The sequence below is a fragment of the Molossus molossus genome, unplaced genomic scaffold (assembly GCF_014108415.1).
Source record: "Molossus molossus isolate mMolMol1 unplaced genomic scaffold, mMolMol1.p scaffold_m16_p_5, whole genome shotgun sequence".
NCBI lineage: Eukaryota > Metazoa > Chordata > Mammalia > Chiroptera > Molossidae > Molossus > Molossus molossus.
In genome coordinates this window covers 107,582,736-107,600,981 of record NW_023425388.1, presented here as the reverse complement: position 1 = coordinate 107,600,981, position 18,246 = coordinate 107,582,736, and the positions used below count along the sequence as shown (strand labels likewise).

Sequence of the window (18,246 nt, the reverse complement as noted above, 5' to 3'; positions counted from 1 at the left end):
ATTCATTCCGCCCTTCCCCCCGGTGCCCGCGCAGGTCACAGGCTACTCCTGCGTCTGCCTGAGAACCACGGGTGCAAGGACTATGTCTCACTCAGAGCCCTCTCCCCAGCCCAGCTCCCTTCACTCAATCACACCCCTTTGACTTTGCAGAGGAGAGGAAATATTCTTCTGGAACAAGCCTCTGATTAACAAAAAGAATGCTAAGAGGTTTTCAACCCTCTCTCCACACTGGAAGCTAATAAATACCCTGTCGAGTGAAATTTGAAATTTAGCGGGCAGCTGCTGAAGGCACCTCTGGTAACGGAGACATCTCTTAAAGAGCTCCACAGTCAGGACACACATGTAGGAGTTTATAAAAACCAAATATAAATTTCAGAGAGAAATTATTCCCTCTGATCTGTAAAAGAAAAAATATGGATTATTGGAAGAGCACTAGATTTGGGGCTAGACTGAAGCTCCATGATGACAGGGACCACATATCTGTCTGGGTCATCACTATGGTCCCAATGCTGAGCCCTGACATTTTGGAGACACAAATTAGAAGACACAAATGTGAGTTCCATCTCTGCCACTTCCAAGCCAAGTGACCTCAAATAGGCAAGTAATTCTCAAAGTCCTGGCCACTCATCACTGAAAGACAACAAAGTCAGAAATTTATCTCCGATGACTATAATAAATACCTCACTTCCTTATCTTACAGTGTACTAATTGCTTTCACTTCCAATGTCTTGTTTAATCATCAAACCTGCAGTTAAAGAGAAGGCCTCCCTTCTCACGGGGTCAGGAACAGAATCACAGACTTTGACTTTCCGTCCACAGCCCTGATCATAGGCCAAATGATCTCAGCTATCTGAACTGTAAATTACCAGAAGGAGCTCATTTTGACTGACCACTAAACATTCAGAAATTTTTAGATTACCTCTTTCCACTGACGGTGATCTTGCTTTAATTTGGCCTATTTGAGGATAAGAAAAGGGTCAAGCAAATTCCTATTACTGTTATTTTTGCAAAATCCATTCATTTGCATGACACCTTTTGCTAAAGAACATCACTGGGGTCTGGCGAGCTGCCTCACAGCTGGCACCTCACTGACTTGATAATACCCTTTTTTTTTAATCCTCACCAGAGGATATGGTTTTTTAAAACTGACTTTAGAAAGAGGGGGTGGGGGAGAGAGAGAGCGAGAAACATCTATGTGAGAAACATTGATTGATTGGTTGCCTGCCAGGAATTGAACCCTCAACCTTTTGGTGCACAGGACGATGCTCCCACTGAGCCACCTGGCCAGGGCAATGTACTCAAACTCTTTAAGAACTGGGCCACTCTTGGAAACATCCCCTGGACCAAAAGAGTGTCCTAATGAACCTAAAGTTGAAGAGAAAGGGAGACTTCACAGTAACAGGATGGTGACAGAGCATTCAGGCGAAAGAATGGGGGAGTCTTTGAGAACTGCTGGTTTGTTCTCAAAGGTTATAAATACTAACTTGATATCTAGCTAAAGGTTCAATTATGTTTCCACCAAATTATTGATGAACAGCATTAAAACCATAAGCAGAGATTCATTTATCAAACCTCAAAATTCTAGTTTGCACTGATTTTTTTTTTTTCTATAAATGTACACAGTGAGTATATATCATTGAGGGGGGAGAAGAGAAAGAAATAAACCAATGTAGCCATAACAGGTAGCGTTTAAGATGACAAAGTGAAATGAAAGAAAAAGTCCACTTGTGCCTTTGATCATTCACTGTAAATGAGTTGGTTCTGAACCTGCTTCTCTTTTATTTCAGCAATTTAATCTAGATTCTGAGCACCAGCTTTGGGAACAATGTGTGAATAACGCTGGTATTTTCTATCTAAGGCATTCAAATTGCTTGATCAACATCAGTTTTAGGTCAAAGGTTTTCATGCATTACTTTGGATTTTACAATTGTGATCCATGGGGATAGGTTTACTCATTTATTCACCACTATAGAGGGTGCCACATGGGAATTCATTGTTGGGGAGAAGGTTTAGACAAGCAGACCTTGGCCCAAGGTATAATTAACAGGACTGATCCTTCTACACACATTTATCAATGTTTTAAGCTCAAATTCAATCCGAATTCTAATTTGACAGCACTGGTAAACTCCAGTGTTTCTTGGTTCCCCAACAAACTGAAAGGGCTTTTGTTATTATTATTATTTTTTTTTAATTAAAAACATATTGCCCTGGCCGGTTTGGCTCAGCAGTTAAGAGTGCCGGCCCATGAAGCGAAGAGTCTTGGGTTCAATTCCGGCCAAGGGCATGTACCTTGGGTGCAGTTCTGTTCCCAAGCCTGGTTGGGGTCGTATCTCCCTCACATCGATGTTGCTCTCTCTCTCCCTCCCATTCTGTCTAAAAATAGATGGAAAAATATCCTCGGGTGAGGATTTAAAAAACAAAATAAAACAAAACAAAACAAAAAACATTTTATTTCCTGGGACTGGACCTTTAAACAATTTAATTTATTGAGTTTCTTAATAATAAAGTAAATCTAGTTTCCTCTAATATTCTGAGCCTCTGTAGTCAAACAGTCCCCAAAACTTCTTGCTTTTTATCACAAAGAAGCCCCCATCCCCACAAATTTTCTTCCACCTCACTATGACATTCATCTACCTTACTATCAGAAAAGACCGTTTTCACCTTTTCTTCGTGCGATATGTCTGTATGCAGTGAGTTAGCATCCAAATATTCCTCTGGTTTTATAGCTTTGGATTGCTCAAAAGAGTAAATCGTAAAAAATTAGTTTATTATGAAGTCTAAAGTCCCCTTCACAACTGGACTTTATGAACAAACTATCTGTACGTCTATTAGAAAATAAAATGCTTTCTGATAAAACAAGTGTTTTAAATAAAAGAAAAACTCTCCTAATCATCCCTCTAACCTCCGCCCTTTCAGTGTGCACGGTATTACTAAAAAGCAGCTTGTTTTTACAGAAGCCATGCTATATGTTTCTCACCAAAAGAGGCAAACGGGAACTTTCAGACACTGCAGTACTGAAAAGTAATAACAATCAAAGTTAACACAGCTTCAAATCTCAAGTATGTCAGCAAAATTCTCAGCAATCAAATTGTACAACCAATTTATAACTAATAAACCTATATGGAGCACAAGGGCCTCCTTCTCCCTGATTTGCATCACTCATCAGAATAAAACACTGATTCAGAACTTTGTTCAGGCAAAGAGCTGGGTGATGTGATGAGTTCTTGGATACTGAGATGAGTAACGGGTAGAGGCCTGAAGCAGATGGCCTAGCCTTTCATATCTGAGCACAGGCCCTGAGAATGCACAGAACCAGCTTCAGGAGAAACAGGAAATGGAAAGAAGGCTCAGAAGGCACAGGGAGGGGAAGAATGCTTTCAACCAGATTCCTTTTGAAACTCCCGTAAGAGATTAATTAGGTTCATGAGGGGAAGGGGGGGTTAGTATTTTCTCACAGCCAACTCCACTGGTCAAATCTGGAGCCTGATACTCCTGCCTCTCAACTACTTGTCTCTGTCCTGGGGCCTGACCTGAGGTATTCACACACCTCCAACTGCAACAAGTCTACACTGACTTCAGAACTTCCTAATCTCGAGGATCCCAGGAGAATATGCTCAGGTCTGGATTCTCCCTGGGTGTCTGACCACAGTCCACCAGCCTGCGATCAGGGTAAAGGTCAAGGCTCACAGATACTCCAAGGCTCGCAGCAGTGGGTCTTGCCCTCCCGGGAGGGAGTCCTGACAAACTGGGCCACCCTGCAGTCCTCAGGCTCACGTACAGGGTTCCCCATGCACTGCCAACTCCGAGGTATCTCCTGGATCACCACCAACTTACCTCCATCATCCTAGTTCCTCCTGAAAGAGGGAGGAAGCAGAACAGAAATAGATTTATGGTGCACCCCGAGAAAGAGCTGCTGCCTCTGCCTCCAGGAATGCTTCAAGAGTAAAAAGGAGCCCTGGCCAGTTTGGCTCAGCGGTTAGAGCGTCGGCCTGCGGTCCTGAGAGACCCGGGTTCGGTTCCCGCTAAGGGCACGTGCTTCGGTTGCAGTTTGTCCCCGGCCCTGGTTGGTTGTGTGGGTGGCAGCCACTCCATGTGTCCCTTCACGAAAAAAATGGAAAAATATCCTTGGGTGAGGATAAAAAAAAAAAAAAGAGTAAAAAGGAGATAAAGACTAAGTGAAAAAACAAAGAAAGAACAAAAAAACCCAGAAGGATTCATCACTGTTGTTTGTTTCTCAGATTACAGTCTGGCTCATAGAATGTTGAGAGAGTTTCACCAGCTAAAATCTGTGACCATTCTCAATGGGTGCAGCCCAAGCACAGATAAAGTTTTGCATTTTGTTAAGATATTTGATTAAGTTATTAAAGCTCTCAGTGCCTGAAGTCAGGCTGGGTTGGGATTAAAGCTCAGCTGAGCTACTTGTCAACTGTGTGACCTCAGAAAAGTGATTTTACCTAAGCCTCAGTTTTCTCATCTGTAAAACAGAAATAATTGCACCAATTTCATAGGAGGGTTTGTAAAGATTAAATGACATATTGCTTGTAAAGTACACTGTCTGGTCATGGAAAACATTCTATAATACTAGTTACTACTATTACCATTATTATTTTGAGAAAGTTACATAATATCATGATCTTATACAGGGTTGCAGTATATAACTCTATATTTTAATATTAGGGCATTTTTTAAATATATGAGCCATTGACTTCAACACACCACCTGATTCTGCATTTGGCTGTCCAATCAATTTTGACTAATGTCATGATAAAAAAAAAATTTTTTTTTAAGCAATCCTGCTATACCTGCGCACCCCTTCCCTTCCCCTAGGAAGCTGTGTCTCTCCCCTCAACTGCTCTCGCCTCTCCATACGCTTGTGAGAACAGCAGCACTGCCAGCTGGAGGACAGTGACTGACTTGCATGTGGATGTGTCATCCAACAGCTCCCCCAATGCTGTGTGCAGCTCAATGGGAAGGCTGAGTTTTGATTTGCAAATGGCTATTTGCAACATCTGTTCCAACTAAACAAATATTCCAAACTGGGATTTGGGGTTCTGAAGGACTGTTTCCTGTCTTATTTTTCTAGGTAGAGAGTCTGATCACAATTCTCTCTCAACCTTACCCTCACTTTCCTGGGTCATAAACAATGCGGTCATCACTAACCACCTCCTGATAGTATAGAATGTCTCTCCCAAATATACTCTTAGTCTAAGGACTTTGGGTCGACCTATATAAACTATGCTAACCTTTCCAGACTCCTCAACTCCCTCAAGTGCAGATTACCCAAACCCCAGCCTCACCCCTTCTTCACTCTGTGTACTCAACCTTGAATTGGTCAGTCATCCCTTATCGCACCTCTTCCAGTGACAAGACATCCACCTATCAGCCACCAAGTTCTCCCCATTAGATTGATCTCCAAGGGCTTTATATCTACGAAACATTTCAAACTAGAGTGTCCTGCTGACAATTCAACTCCATCTCAAAAAGTAAGAGTCAATGAAATAAGCATGGGTCTAGTAGTGAGGCAACTTAAGTAGAAGCTCTGGTTACACCACTAACTAGCTTAGCTAAGCATATCTCAGTTACTCCTCTATACAAATGAGGGAATGGTCTGGATAAAGTGGTACCTTATACTCTAAGATCCTAAATGTCCACCCTCTCCATGTCAAAATACACTATTTATTCATGCAATAACTATTGAGTATCTAATACTGCAAAGCTACCATTTCTGGCATTATGAGGTGTTAAAGATCATCCCCCAAAGAGCTTATCAGCTAGAATGGGAAATAAGACAATCACATCAACAACTGTAAGAAAGAGAAATAAATGCCCGGCTGGTATGGCCCAGTGGATTGAGTGTTGTCCCATGGACTGAAAGATCCCAGTTTGATTCTGGGATCAGAATCATGCCCAGGTTGTGGGCTTGATCCCCAGTAGGGGGCATGCAGGAGGCAGTTATGGATGTTTCTCTCTCACATGGATGTTTCTCTCTCTCTCTCTAAAAAATCAATAAACACACACACACACATAAAAGAAAGAAATAGAAATAAATAATGTCATGATTGTAGGTATTTATAAAATAAAAAGAATATTACAAGCCTATTACCAACATACTAAGCCTGAAGCTAAAGTAATTTTTAACATGTCTTTCCTTTTCTGCATCTAGTCTTTTACCAAATGCTTTTTCCTTTACACCATTTCTTAAATCTGTGCTCTCCACTCTGCATTTGGACTGACATGGTTAAATTCAGGCCTTGGGCAATACTCCCCTATGATGATTTTACCTCTGTCCCCAAGAATTCCCTAACTGATGTGTGATTTCTCATCAAAATATGAGAATCACTCCATCAAGCTTGTTTGACTTGACAACTATCTTGCTACGGCTCCAAGGTGGCCTCCCCCATATTACAGAACATCCACATCAAATCCCTTTAAAAACGATCTGTACTTCACTTCCTCCCTCTCACAAACAATGGCTGAGAACATACTTTGTACTTCGTGCTGGGTGGGATATTTAAATCATAAACTTTAACCTCTAAGAGCTTATGCGCTGGTCAGGAAGTTGGGACATGTGCTAAAATACAATTCAGAAATCTAAACACAAGGGGAATTCTTGCAGCACAGACAACAATAATAAATGCTAGAGGATTCAGAACATGGAGAGCTACTTTCTGGCCACAGTAATCAAGGAAAGCATCTAAGAAGAGGTCACACCTGAGCTACTCCTGGCGGTATGTGCAGGACTTCAAGGAAGGAGGCAAACAGGTATTCTGGCCCAAGGGCCCAATGTGACTGAGACAAGGAAGGAGGGCAGCTTCAAGACCAGCAAATAGTTAGGTGGGACTTAGGTGAAAGGAGATTATATATATATATATATATATATATATATATATATATACACACACACACACACACACACACACATATATGAGAGCGGATACTTTCTGAAAGAACTTTACAAGGTACTAGCAAGTTTAGTAGCAGGAATAACTAATTATCTGCTTAAACCAGACTACACAGTATAAAGCTGTAGATGTTTAACAATCTAACCAAACTGTGAAGAGAGCATTAACAGGGGGATGGTAAAAAGAGCCCTGAAAATCAGAAAACCTGTGTGCCAGGCCCCATTTTGCCAAGGAGGGGCTCCAGCAGCCACAGCAAGTCATTTAACCTCATTGGTCTCAGTTTTCTCATTTGTAAACTGAAGCAGCTGAACTGGCTGACCTGGAAGATCTCTACAGTCCAAAACTAAACCAGCTGTATATTATTTCTGCCATTAAAACATTCATTGTGGGGGTGGAGGGAAAGGCAGATAGCTGTATTTCCTTTCCATATAGATTTCTCTTCTTGAACTAAAAATTTATTTTTCCTATTAATTCTCTGTATATACCTTCCACATTATAAATTTAACACTTAACCTAAATAATGTTCAGTGTCTGTGTGTGCCCTGTGGCCTAAAATTTTGTTTATGGCTCACAGGTTACGCAAGAAATGTGTGCAATACAGCCTTTGCCTAGTAGGCATGTAAGCAATACTACAGCCCCAGGGTAAATTATCTGTATGAGACACAAAATGTGACAGAGTAAATAAAAGGGGGGAAAAAGTGAGAACTATTTCTCATCTAAAAGACTACTTCCTTTTAATAGCACCAAATAAGGCCTGAAATAACAGTAATGTAGAAAAGTAAGGGAAAGGGTGTCCTTAAATTTTGCAAAGTCTCTACCTAAAAACGCAGCCGGCCCTGGCCAGGTAGCTCGGTTGGTTAGAGCGTCCTTGGCTATGCCAAAGTTGTGGTCAGATCCCAGGTCAGGGCACATCAGAGAATCAACTATGAATGCATAAATAAATGGAACAACAAATCGATGTTTCGCTGTCCCTTGCTCTCTCTCTCTAAAATCAATAAATTAAAAATGCAGCTAAAATGCAGCAAGTTTTTGGCACTAAAATTCGCAGAAAGTTTCCTTTTTCAATGCCGCACTCCGAGGCCCGTCCGGGAAAGGCACCAACGCCGGAAAGCGCGGCGGCGGCTTCACTCTGGCCCTATCGATCCCCTGCACCAAGAGTCCGGGCAAACGAGCCCGGCGCAGAACCAAGCGAAGCAGGCTGGGTCACAGCCTCAGCAGCAGCCACCCACCCAAAGTTGGAGAGAGAGAGGAAAACAGCAAAGTTACAAAATCCCTAACTTCATGCAGGGAATCGGGGCACAGTTCTCGGGCTTACTGCATAAGCTGCATAAATACACAACTTAGCACCTGCCCACACTACCGCCAGCCCGACCCGGGCAGGAGAGCCCTGGACTCGGCGGGCGCCGGGAGCCGCTCGAAGCGAGGGGAACCGGAGCGACTCCCCCAGCAGCTGTGCGCCAGGGACAAAGTGAAGCTTTGTTTTCCGCCTGCGGGGCAGCCCTGCTCTGGTACCCAACCGCCGCGCCCCCGTACCCACCGCGGTGGTCCCGCCGGCGCCGCTGGTCCGCTCTGCGGCTCCCTCGCTGCGCTCGCCGGTCTGCAGCGCTCGCCGGTCTGCTGCGCTCGCGCCACTGCGCATGCCCGGCCGGCACCCAGGCCAGCAAACAAAAATTCCACTTGCCGGGTTTTGGCCGCGGCTCCCAGGGAAAAGAACCCGAGTCCCATCCTGGGTTCGGAGGGTGCCGGGAGACACGAGGGGAAGACTGGATGGGCGCTGCCGGTAACGTTATCCCTGCTGCCCAGTGACGCAGGACTTATGCATCTCCCATCCTAAAGATGACCACCTACATCCCTGGAATGAGTTTAGCACAGTGGTTCTCAAACGAACTTCGATCAGAATCACCTGCATGGCTTCTTGAAACACAGATCCCATACCCAGAGTTTCCGATTCGGAAGGTCTATAGTGAGGCCCAACAATTTGTATTTCTAACATTTTGTCGGGGGAAACTTTTGCTACTAGTCCCTGTACAATGCTTTGAGAACCGCTGGTCTAGAGAAAAGGGGAAAGTTTTCTCTCTCCCTCCCCTTTTTGAGATTTCACAAAACATTTCCTCTTCATTTAACAACCACACCTACTTTAAAAATAAGTCAACAACTACACCTGGCACTCAAACAAAGGTGGGATATTTCCTCTAGTACGTGCGTCAAGTGCATAGAATGCAGCCCCAAGACTTCTTACAGAGTTTGCACAGCATGATGTATCCTTGTGTTTATTTCAGCTCTGCTGGTGGAGGCAACAGAAGGGGTTCCTGTTTCGCTGCCCTTTTAACTCAGAGTCCTGTGTGCCCCCTCCCTACATAGCACATTACTGGGTACAAAATAGGTGCCCAAGAAATTCTGAGATGGTGTCAGTAGGGCTAGAGAGTTGGAAGGAAAGAAGGATGTTGAAATTATTTTAGGAAACCAAAGAAATTGATAAGCAGTTAAATATGGAAGTACATTTACCAAGTTTGGGGAGGATGGGGATTTTTTCCTGCCTTCTACTTGAAGAAATTGGTGGAAGAAATTGGTGAGATTTAGTATCCTTATCTGAGCCCAGATATACAGGAGTTGAGTATGTAAGTTCTCACAAAATATTTCTTTTCTTTTTTTATCCTCACCTGAGGACATTTTTCCATTTTTTGTTCAGATAGAGTGGGAGGGAGAGAGAAAGAAACATCGACGTGAAAGGGACACATCAAGTGGTCGCCACCCGCACGACCCAACCAGGGCCGGGGACAAACTGCAACCGAGGTAGTGCCCTTAGCGGGAACCGAACCTGGGTCTCTCCGGACCACAGGTCAACGCTCAAATAGCTGAGCCAAACTGGCCAGGGCACAAAATATTTCTTAAAAAGTTAAACACACATCTGCCATACAAGCCAGCCATTCCATTTGTTCTGCAATAAAACTGACAAGTTCAGTGGCAGAAAGTAACCTCACAGGTGATCTGATCATGAGCTCCTAAATGGGCAGGACATGGTGGGTGGTCACCCAAGGCATATAACTGTTTTAGTAAAATATTTATCTTCACCTTAAGCAAGCCCTGTCCAGTTGTTCTTAGGCATCTAAATTAACACCTTTGAAACACCAGATATTCTCCTTTTTTCAGGCCCCTCTGAAGCAATCACCCTCAAGAAAGCCCATAATCTTGCCAACTACCCTGGAATGGTATTCCTGCTTTGCTTTCTCCCATGTGATCTTTCTTATATTCCCTCCTTAATTTCAAATGTATGAAAGAAACTTCAAAACCATCATTCTCCAGAACACTTGAGATTGTCCTAAGTTTGGCTCAAATATACTCATATAAAGATTCTCTACAAGTTTGGACATTTCTTTTTTGGGGGGTGGGGGGGCTGACCACTTTGGCTCAGCAGTTAGAGCGTACACCCATGGACCAAAGGGCCAAGGGTTAGGTTCTGGTCAAGGGTACATACCTCATTTTGGTTCCTCCCCGACCTTGGTCAGGGTTGTGCGGGAGGCAACCAACCAATGTATGTCTCTTACCTTGATGTTTCTCTCTCTCTCTTCCACTCTATCTGAAGATAAATGGAAAAATATCCTTGGGTGAGGATTTAAAAAAAAATTTTTGTTGTTTTATTTTTATTGTTGACACTATTAGAGATGTTCCTCATGGACATTTCTTACACTGACATATTTGCAGGTATTATCCAAGAGAAATGAAAACATATACGTTCACACCAAGACTTGGACAGGAATGTTTATAGCAACTTTTTTCAGAGTAGCCCCTAACCAGAAGGAGTCCAATGTCCATCTAATAGGTTAATGGATAAACAAATTGTGGTACATCTATGTAATGGAATAATACTCAACAAAAAAGGGAAATAATTATTCATACAGGCTTCAACATGAATAAATCTCAAAATCAGTATGCTGACTGGCAGATGCCAGGGACAAATGTATGGTTCCATTTAAATCGAGTGTTCAAACCTATAGTGATACAAAGTAAATCAGTAATATCTTGAAGCTAGGGGTGGAGGGAGGCATGGGCTGTAAAGAGGCAGTAAAAATATTTAGGGGATCATGGAAATCTTCTCTTGATTGTAGTGAAGATTTCATAGGAGTATACACTGTCAAAACTAAATTGTACACTTAAAATTAAAAGTATGGAACAACTCATTTCTAAAAGTTACAAACCCCAAGAAGTGATTTGTAAGTTTATTGCTGATGAAACTAACATATTTCCCCCAAAAAATCTCCCAAATATAAAACAGTAAACAGAGTATAATTAGGAATGCACAACCAGTGAATAATAATTATAAAGAAAATTATCTGCTGGCCTGATTATATCACTAACAATGAGAAATACAGTTTTCAGACTGTGTTTCTGAGAGCCGGGGTGTCGTGGAAATGGTAACTGAGCAGGGCTCTAGGTCAGGGCCCCAGTCCAGCCAGCACACTATTACTTCCGTGGTGGATTTTCCTCTGAGATTTTACTTGATAAAAGGGTTCCACTGATAATTAAAAGAGCAATAGTTTAAAAGTAATGGCAACAGGTAGGAAGAATTCACAGAGAAAATCGCTGTATTTCTTGGGCACAAGCATTCTGGTCATGAAAGCATACACTGAAGTTATAATAATCATGTTTCAGTTTTTTCAAAATAGTTGCAATTTAAAATATTTCTTTATCCAATAATATTATGTCTAATCATGTATCCCAGCTGATGGTTGAAAAAAATAAAACCAACTTAAATTGAGATAAGGATAATTTTCTGGATCTTCTATAGCATATATAAAATATTAATGGAATAATATCAATAATAATAAATATTAATAACACTGCTGGGAGTTATTTAGCTCTTACTCTGTACAAATAACTATTATAAGCACTTTAGAATGTTTTACTTTTTAATTTTTATTTGTTGATTTTAGAGAGAAAGAAAAACATTGATTTGTCATTCCATTTATTTATGCTTCATTTGTTGATTTTTGTATGTGTCCTGACCGTGGATCCAACATGCAACCTTGGTGTTTCGGGATGACACTCTAACCAACTGAGCTACCTGGTTAGTGCTAGAATGTTTTCTCATTGTCATATCCATGACAACTCTATTAAGTTATCCTCATTTTTTAGGTAAGAGACACACAAAAATATTAATTATTTTTCTCATAATACAACTAAATACAGACTAAAAACTAAATTGAAAGCTGTACTTTATACAAATACAATCTTTGCTGATACCACACTTCCCAAGGATTATTAATTTATTTTTTCAGGCTCATTGATACTGGAAAGAGGATCACACAGAGCACCTCCAGTAGTCACCACCATCATCATCTTCACCATCATCTCTAATGTCTGTTCCATGTTCCCTGTGTGCTAGCTGCTGTGCCAAAAACTTCATGGTCTCTCTCCTATTTAATGCTCACAAGAACAAAAGAAGGGGTTTGAAAATATCCAGTAACAGAGAGAGTGAATGAATGATGGAGCCAAGATTCCAACTCAAGTCCAACTCTGAATGTATGTTATTCTCACAAGTAGCCCCTACAAAGTTATAGTATATCCCATACTCTTAACAATAAGAAGGGCATTCTGTGTTATAAAGTGAGTCTCTGGATGTGGTTAATGTTAGTTCCCTGGAGCCTTATGGTTTCTGAAACGTTTATAATCACAACACTCAACTGCCACCCAGCCCTAATCCTAACCCTAAAATCAGCTGCTACTCAGGGGCACCCATTTCACCTTCCATTTCAGGGAAAGTGGGTAAATTTTGAATGACACTGGGTAACACCAGGAAGCATAACAGGAAAATGTTTACTTTATTTGGCCACTTTTGCAAAATACAGGGAATAGAGAGGGGGGAAAAACTATATAGGTGAAAAAGTCTAAGATTTAGTTCAATTCTGGCTTTATTTCTTTTAAATCATGTGGAAGAGAAAAGAATAACCTAAGAAGTAAGGAGACAGAAAATAATGCAAAACCTCTCTCTCTCTCTCTCTCACTGTTTAATAGAGATTGGATCAAAATAGCTAACCAAGTACATGTACCTATACCCTACCTAGCACATAAAATCTCATAAAATGATAGAGAAGATACTTTTTTAAAGTAAAAGATACTGTTTTAAAGTGGGGAAAAAAATCCTAGGAAAACAAGAGAAACTGCCACCAACAAGCCAGAAGTATTGAGAACAGAATGCAGATAGGCTCACGTCTCAGAAAAAGGAAATGAAAGGAAAGTTCAGCTGAAATCACACAGAAGCAGGTGGAGGAAGGGTGTGCAAGCTCAGTTAGCAGATCAGTAAGTAGGGGAGAGGGCACCGTGGCGCTGGTCAGAGTAGCTGGAGAAAGAGGTCTAAAGCAACCAGACTAGTCAACAACTTGCTCCTCCACACTGGTGGCCCAGTAGCCAACTTTTAGGAAGAACATAAATCTTTCACACCTTGAGGATAAGCTACCAACACATCTTTGCCTTTTGAGTGCTGTTCCTTACCTCAAATGGGCAGAGCTTGGCTCAGCTAATAAAAAGGCAAAGTGAATAGACAGTCTAAAATACAAAATTGAACAGATAACTAAACATTATCACACATTTGGAGGAAAGATCACCGTGAGAGAGGCACCATTTCTACAACTAATAGTAGAGAAAACAGAGTTAGAGAACAGTCAGAAGACATTAGAGAAGTATAATTAATATCTTCAGAGAAACATGAGAAGTCACGTGTACAGAAAATTTAACTAGATATTTGAGGATTTAAAATTTTGATGACTGAGATAAAAACTAAATTTATTGTCTAGGTTTCAAATAAACACAGATGGTGAGTAGTTTGGAACTAGAAGATCAGGTTGAGTAATTATCTCAGAATGAAGTCAGCCTAATAGGCATTGGAGGAAAAAAGTGAACTTTAGGGCATAGAAGGGTGACGGGACAGCTAATTACATCCTCTATCCTCCCCCTACACTTTGCCCATCCCTATTTGAAAAAAATAAAATCAGGTGCAGCATTAACTGAAACTGATGGGAAATAAGAAAAGAGCTGTAGCCCTAGCCAGTTTGGCTCAACAGTTAGAGCATCGGCCTGCAGTCCAGAGAGACTCAGGTTCGGTTCCCGCTAAGGGCACATACCTCGGTTGCAATTTGTCCCCGGCCCTTGTTGGTCGTGTGGGTGGCAGCCACTCGATGTGTCCCTTTCACATTGATGTTTCTGTCTCTCTCTTCCTCTCTCTCCCTCCCACTCTATCTGAACAAAAAATGGAAAAATGTCCTCGGGTGAGGGGAGGGAAGGAAGGAAGGAAGGAAGGAAGGAAGGAAGGAAGGAAGGAAGGAAGGAAGGAAGGAAGGAAGGAAGGAAGGAAGGAAGGAAGGAAGGAAGGAAGGAAGGAAGGAAGGAAGGAAGGAAGGAAGGAGCTGTAAAGTGTGGCAGAAACTGTTTCTTGTCCCCAGATGTCTTTTTGTTTATGATACATGAATTATCTCTGCTTTTGGAAAGTTCTCATCGTGCCGCTTTACTTTTATGGAAGACATACAACAGTACCTGCTTTCGCCATCTAAAAGGAATCTGAAGAGGATTTTTGCTTCTAGAGGAAAAAAAGAAAGAAAAAGGACAGAGATGCAAAGATAGCGCTCAGCATTGTTGCGCAGCAGCCCTTGCAGGGGCAGCATGCGCCTGAGCAGCAAAAGTGACTCCGCCCAGCGCCCCCACTCAGCGTCGCAGCGCCGAGCCCCGTAGCTCTGAACTGTGTCTGGGAGCATCTGGGCTCTATCCTGGTTTATTTCGTGCATTGTTAGCAAGATTGTTCTAAGGTATCAGAAAAGCCTAAGAGAGCACATATAGGGTGTTACGTTTACCGTAACACTGGAAGTAATTAAGCGTATTTGGTTGGTATGATTTGGTAGGTTATTTGGGGGGCCTGGGAATGCTCACAAATTTTTCCAATAAATTAATGGTTTGGTTTGGTTTGTTTTTTTGTAATACTGCATTTTCCTTATGAAAGCTTTCATAGGAAGGCTCTGTGTTTGGGTAGTGGGGAAAGCCTATGCTGATGAAAGGATGGTTCATCAGAGTAATGGGAAATTATGTCGTCAGTAACAGGTACCGGGGTTGCCCCCGCTCTCTCCTTGGAGGCCTTACTGGGGAGGAAAAGTTACGTTTCCCAGACTCACTTGTAGCTCGGGTTCCAGATACGATTTCCACTGTACCGGTCACGGTTGAAAACGGGGCTACATGGAGAGAGGCAGAGCTTGGTTCTCTTCGGGCAGTTTCCTAAGCTTTCTGAGTTAGCAACTGCCTTGACAGGGAATTCGGGACGTTCTCATGATAAAGTCTCTTTCTCCTGCAGATTCTGTACATTATCTATATCTCTTAGCAAACCTCTTTATTCTTAAACTGGCAAAAGGGACTTCAGTTCTGAAAAATGTACTATCCATCTGGGAAACAAGTTGTCTTACTCAAAATGATCAGTAAGTAAATGAGAAAAGGAATACTAGGAAACTGAAGTACAAAATTCTTAGTAAAAAGTACAGAACACTTTTTCCCTGGCCGGTTTGGCTCAGCGGTTAAAGCGTCGGCTGCGGTCCTGAGAGACCCAGGTTTGGTTCCCCCTAAGGGCATGTACCTCGGTTGCAGTTTGTCCCCGGCTCTGGTCAATCGTGCGGGTGGCAGCCACTCGATGTGTCCCTTTCACATCGATGTTTCTCTCTCTCTCTCTCTCTCTCTCTCTCTCTCTCTCTCTCTCTCTCTCTGTTCCTCTCTCTCCCTCCCACTCTACCTGAACAAAAAATGGAAAAATGTCCTCGGGTGAGGATTAAAAAAAAAAAAAAAGTACAGAACACTTTTAACCTTGGTGTTAAACTTCCTAAGCAAAACTCAAAACCCAGAGGCCATAAAACAAAAAGATAAACAGATTTGATATACTAAAGATGAAAATTTCTTTAGGACAAGAGCCAAGTGACAAACTAAGATAAAATAGTCCCAGAATATAAATCAGAAAAGGGTTAACATATATAATTTATATAAAATGCCTCTATCAACTAATATAAAGACACAACCAAATTAAAATTGATAAAGTACTAAACAGATAATTTATAGAAAAAGAAATACAGCCCTGGCCGATTGGGCTCAGCAGCTAGAGCGTCAGCCTGCAGACCAAAAAGTCGCAGGTTGTATTCCAGTCAAGGGCACATACCTCAGTTGCGGTTCAGTCTCCAGCCCTGGTCAGGGTTGTGCAGAAGGCAATCAATTGATGTGTCTCTCTCACATTGATGTTTCTGTCTCTCATCTCTCCCTCCCACTCTGTCTGAAGATAAATGGAAAAATATCCTTGGGTGAGGATTTTAAAAAGAAAAAGAAATACAAATGATTAATAAACAAATGAGTAGATGCTTGAACTTGCTAGTAAGTAAAAAAATGCTTATAAATATATATATAAGTGCCTCACCCTGAAACCAATCTATTCAGAATCTCTGGGATTACAAGCTTCCAAACCAGATAATTTCAATGTGTAGCCAAGGATAAAAACCATTGCTCTAAAACGTTAATTCAAAGTGTGGTCCAAGTAACATCAGTATCACCTGGGAAGGAGCTTGTTAAAAATAAAAATTATTGCTCAGCCAGTGTGGCTCAGTAGACTGAGCTTCATCCCATGAACCCAGAGGTCCTAGTTCCATTCCTGGTCATGGCATGTGCCCAGGCTGTGGGCTCTATCCCCAGTAGGGGGTGTGCAGGAGGCAGCCAATCAATGTTACTCTCTCCCATCAATGTTTCTATCTCTCCCTTCCTCTCTCTCTCTAAATCAATAAAAACATATTTTAGCCCAGCTGGTGTGGCTCAGTGGTTTAGCATTGACCCATGCACCAAGAGGTCGCCAGTTCGATTCCCGGTCAGGGCACATGCCCAGGTTGTGGGCCCAGTCCCCAGTTGGGGGGCATGGAGGAGGCAGCCGTCGATATTCTCTCTTATCGATGTTTCTATCTCTATCTCTCTTCCTCTCTCTAAAAATCAATAAAAAAAAATTTTTTTTTTTTAAAGAAAATTATTGCCCTGGCCAGTGTTGCTTAAGGGTTAGAGCGTTGGCCCTTGCACTGAAGGGCTTCAGATTCAATTCCTGGCCAAGGGCACGTACTTGGGTTACAGTTTGGATCCCCAGCCCCTGGTTGGGGTGCATACAGGAGACAACCAATCGATGTGTCTCTTTCATATCGATGTTTCTCTCTCTCCCTCTTCCCCTCTCTCTAAAATTAAATGGAAAAAAAAAAATCCTTGGATGAGGATTAACAAACAAACATGCAAATTATTGAGTTATCTTTCAGACACATTGAGTCAGAATCTCTGGAGCTCAGGAATCTGTTTTAATAAGCCCTCCAGCTCTGGCCAGTTTGGCTCAGCAGTAAGAGTGTTGGCCCATGGACCAGAGAGACCCAGGTTTGGTTCCCGCTAAGGGCATGTACCTCAGTTGCAGTTTGTCCCTGGCCCTGGTTGGGGTCGTGTGGGTGGCAACCACTTGATGTGTCTCTCTCATGTTGATGTTTCTCTCTCTCTTCCTCCCTCTCTCCCTCCTGCTCTATCTAAAGATAAATGCAAAAGTGTCCTCTGGTGAGGATTAAATAAATAAATAAATAAATAAGTAAATAAGCCCTCCAGGTGAGTCTGATACATTCTCATGTTTGAGAACTCAGAAACTTCTCTTCCCAGGCTTCAGGCAGGTGCCTATAAGCTAGATACCCTCTGTGTCCCTTGTTTCTGAGTCACCGGCAAGAATTTGCCTGCCAAGCGTGTTCCTCTCTTCTTCAACTACCTGCAAATCTCCTATTCTCGCTTCTAAAAACCTCCCCTTGCCTTTCTCCTTTGTCCAAAACTGTCATATATATCCTATGTTGCCGCACTGTCTTTGGAATTTTGATGCATATGTGAATTCCCATGCACATGTATTTAAATTTTAATTTTTCTCTTGTTTTTAAAAAAATAGAGATCTCTCTCCTCAACCTTTTTATTACAGAGCTATTGGGAGGATAACAGGAGATGAAACAGATGGAAATATTTTGAGGAAAGTAAAAGTAATGATTGCAAATGCAAATAACCCTTACCATTCAAACAAATTTAATATAAACTTAGTGTCATACTTAATAATATAGATGACAATAATTCATTGCTGAGATAACAATCTTTTGGACACATTGGAAAGTAGTCCATGTCCTTATTTCTGATTCGTCTCCAAATATAGTGGAGTCCTAGTTTTATAACACAGCCTTAGTAGATGTGAAACTTTGACATAAATAGGATAATAAGTAGCTTTGCTTTTAAGTTTTTTGTTTTTTTTTTCCATGAGAAGTATCATTTATTCAGGGCCTACTAC

General features: G+C 41.8%; 1 protein-coding gene across 2 annotated transcripts in view; it reads right to left on the bottom strand.

Moving 5' to 3' along the window:
- PLS1 (plastin 1) overlaps positions 1–8,494 on the bottom strand; it is a 137,984-nt gene extending 129,490 nt beyond the window's left edge. For both annotated transcript variants that reach the window (XM_036243672.1, XM_036243673.1), the window contains exon 1: positions 8,440–8,494. The gene's annotated coding sequence lies outside the window, so the exon portion shown is untranslated. The remainder of the gene's footprint in view (positions 1–8,439) is intronic.
- Positions 8,495–18,246: the final 9,752 nt, after the last annotated feature.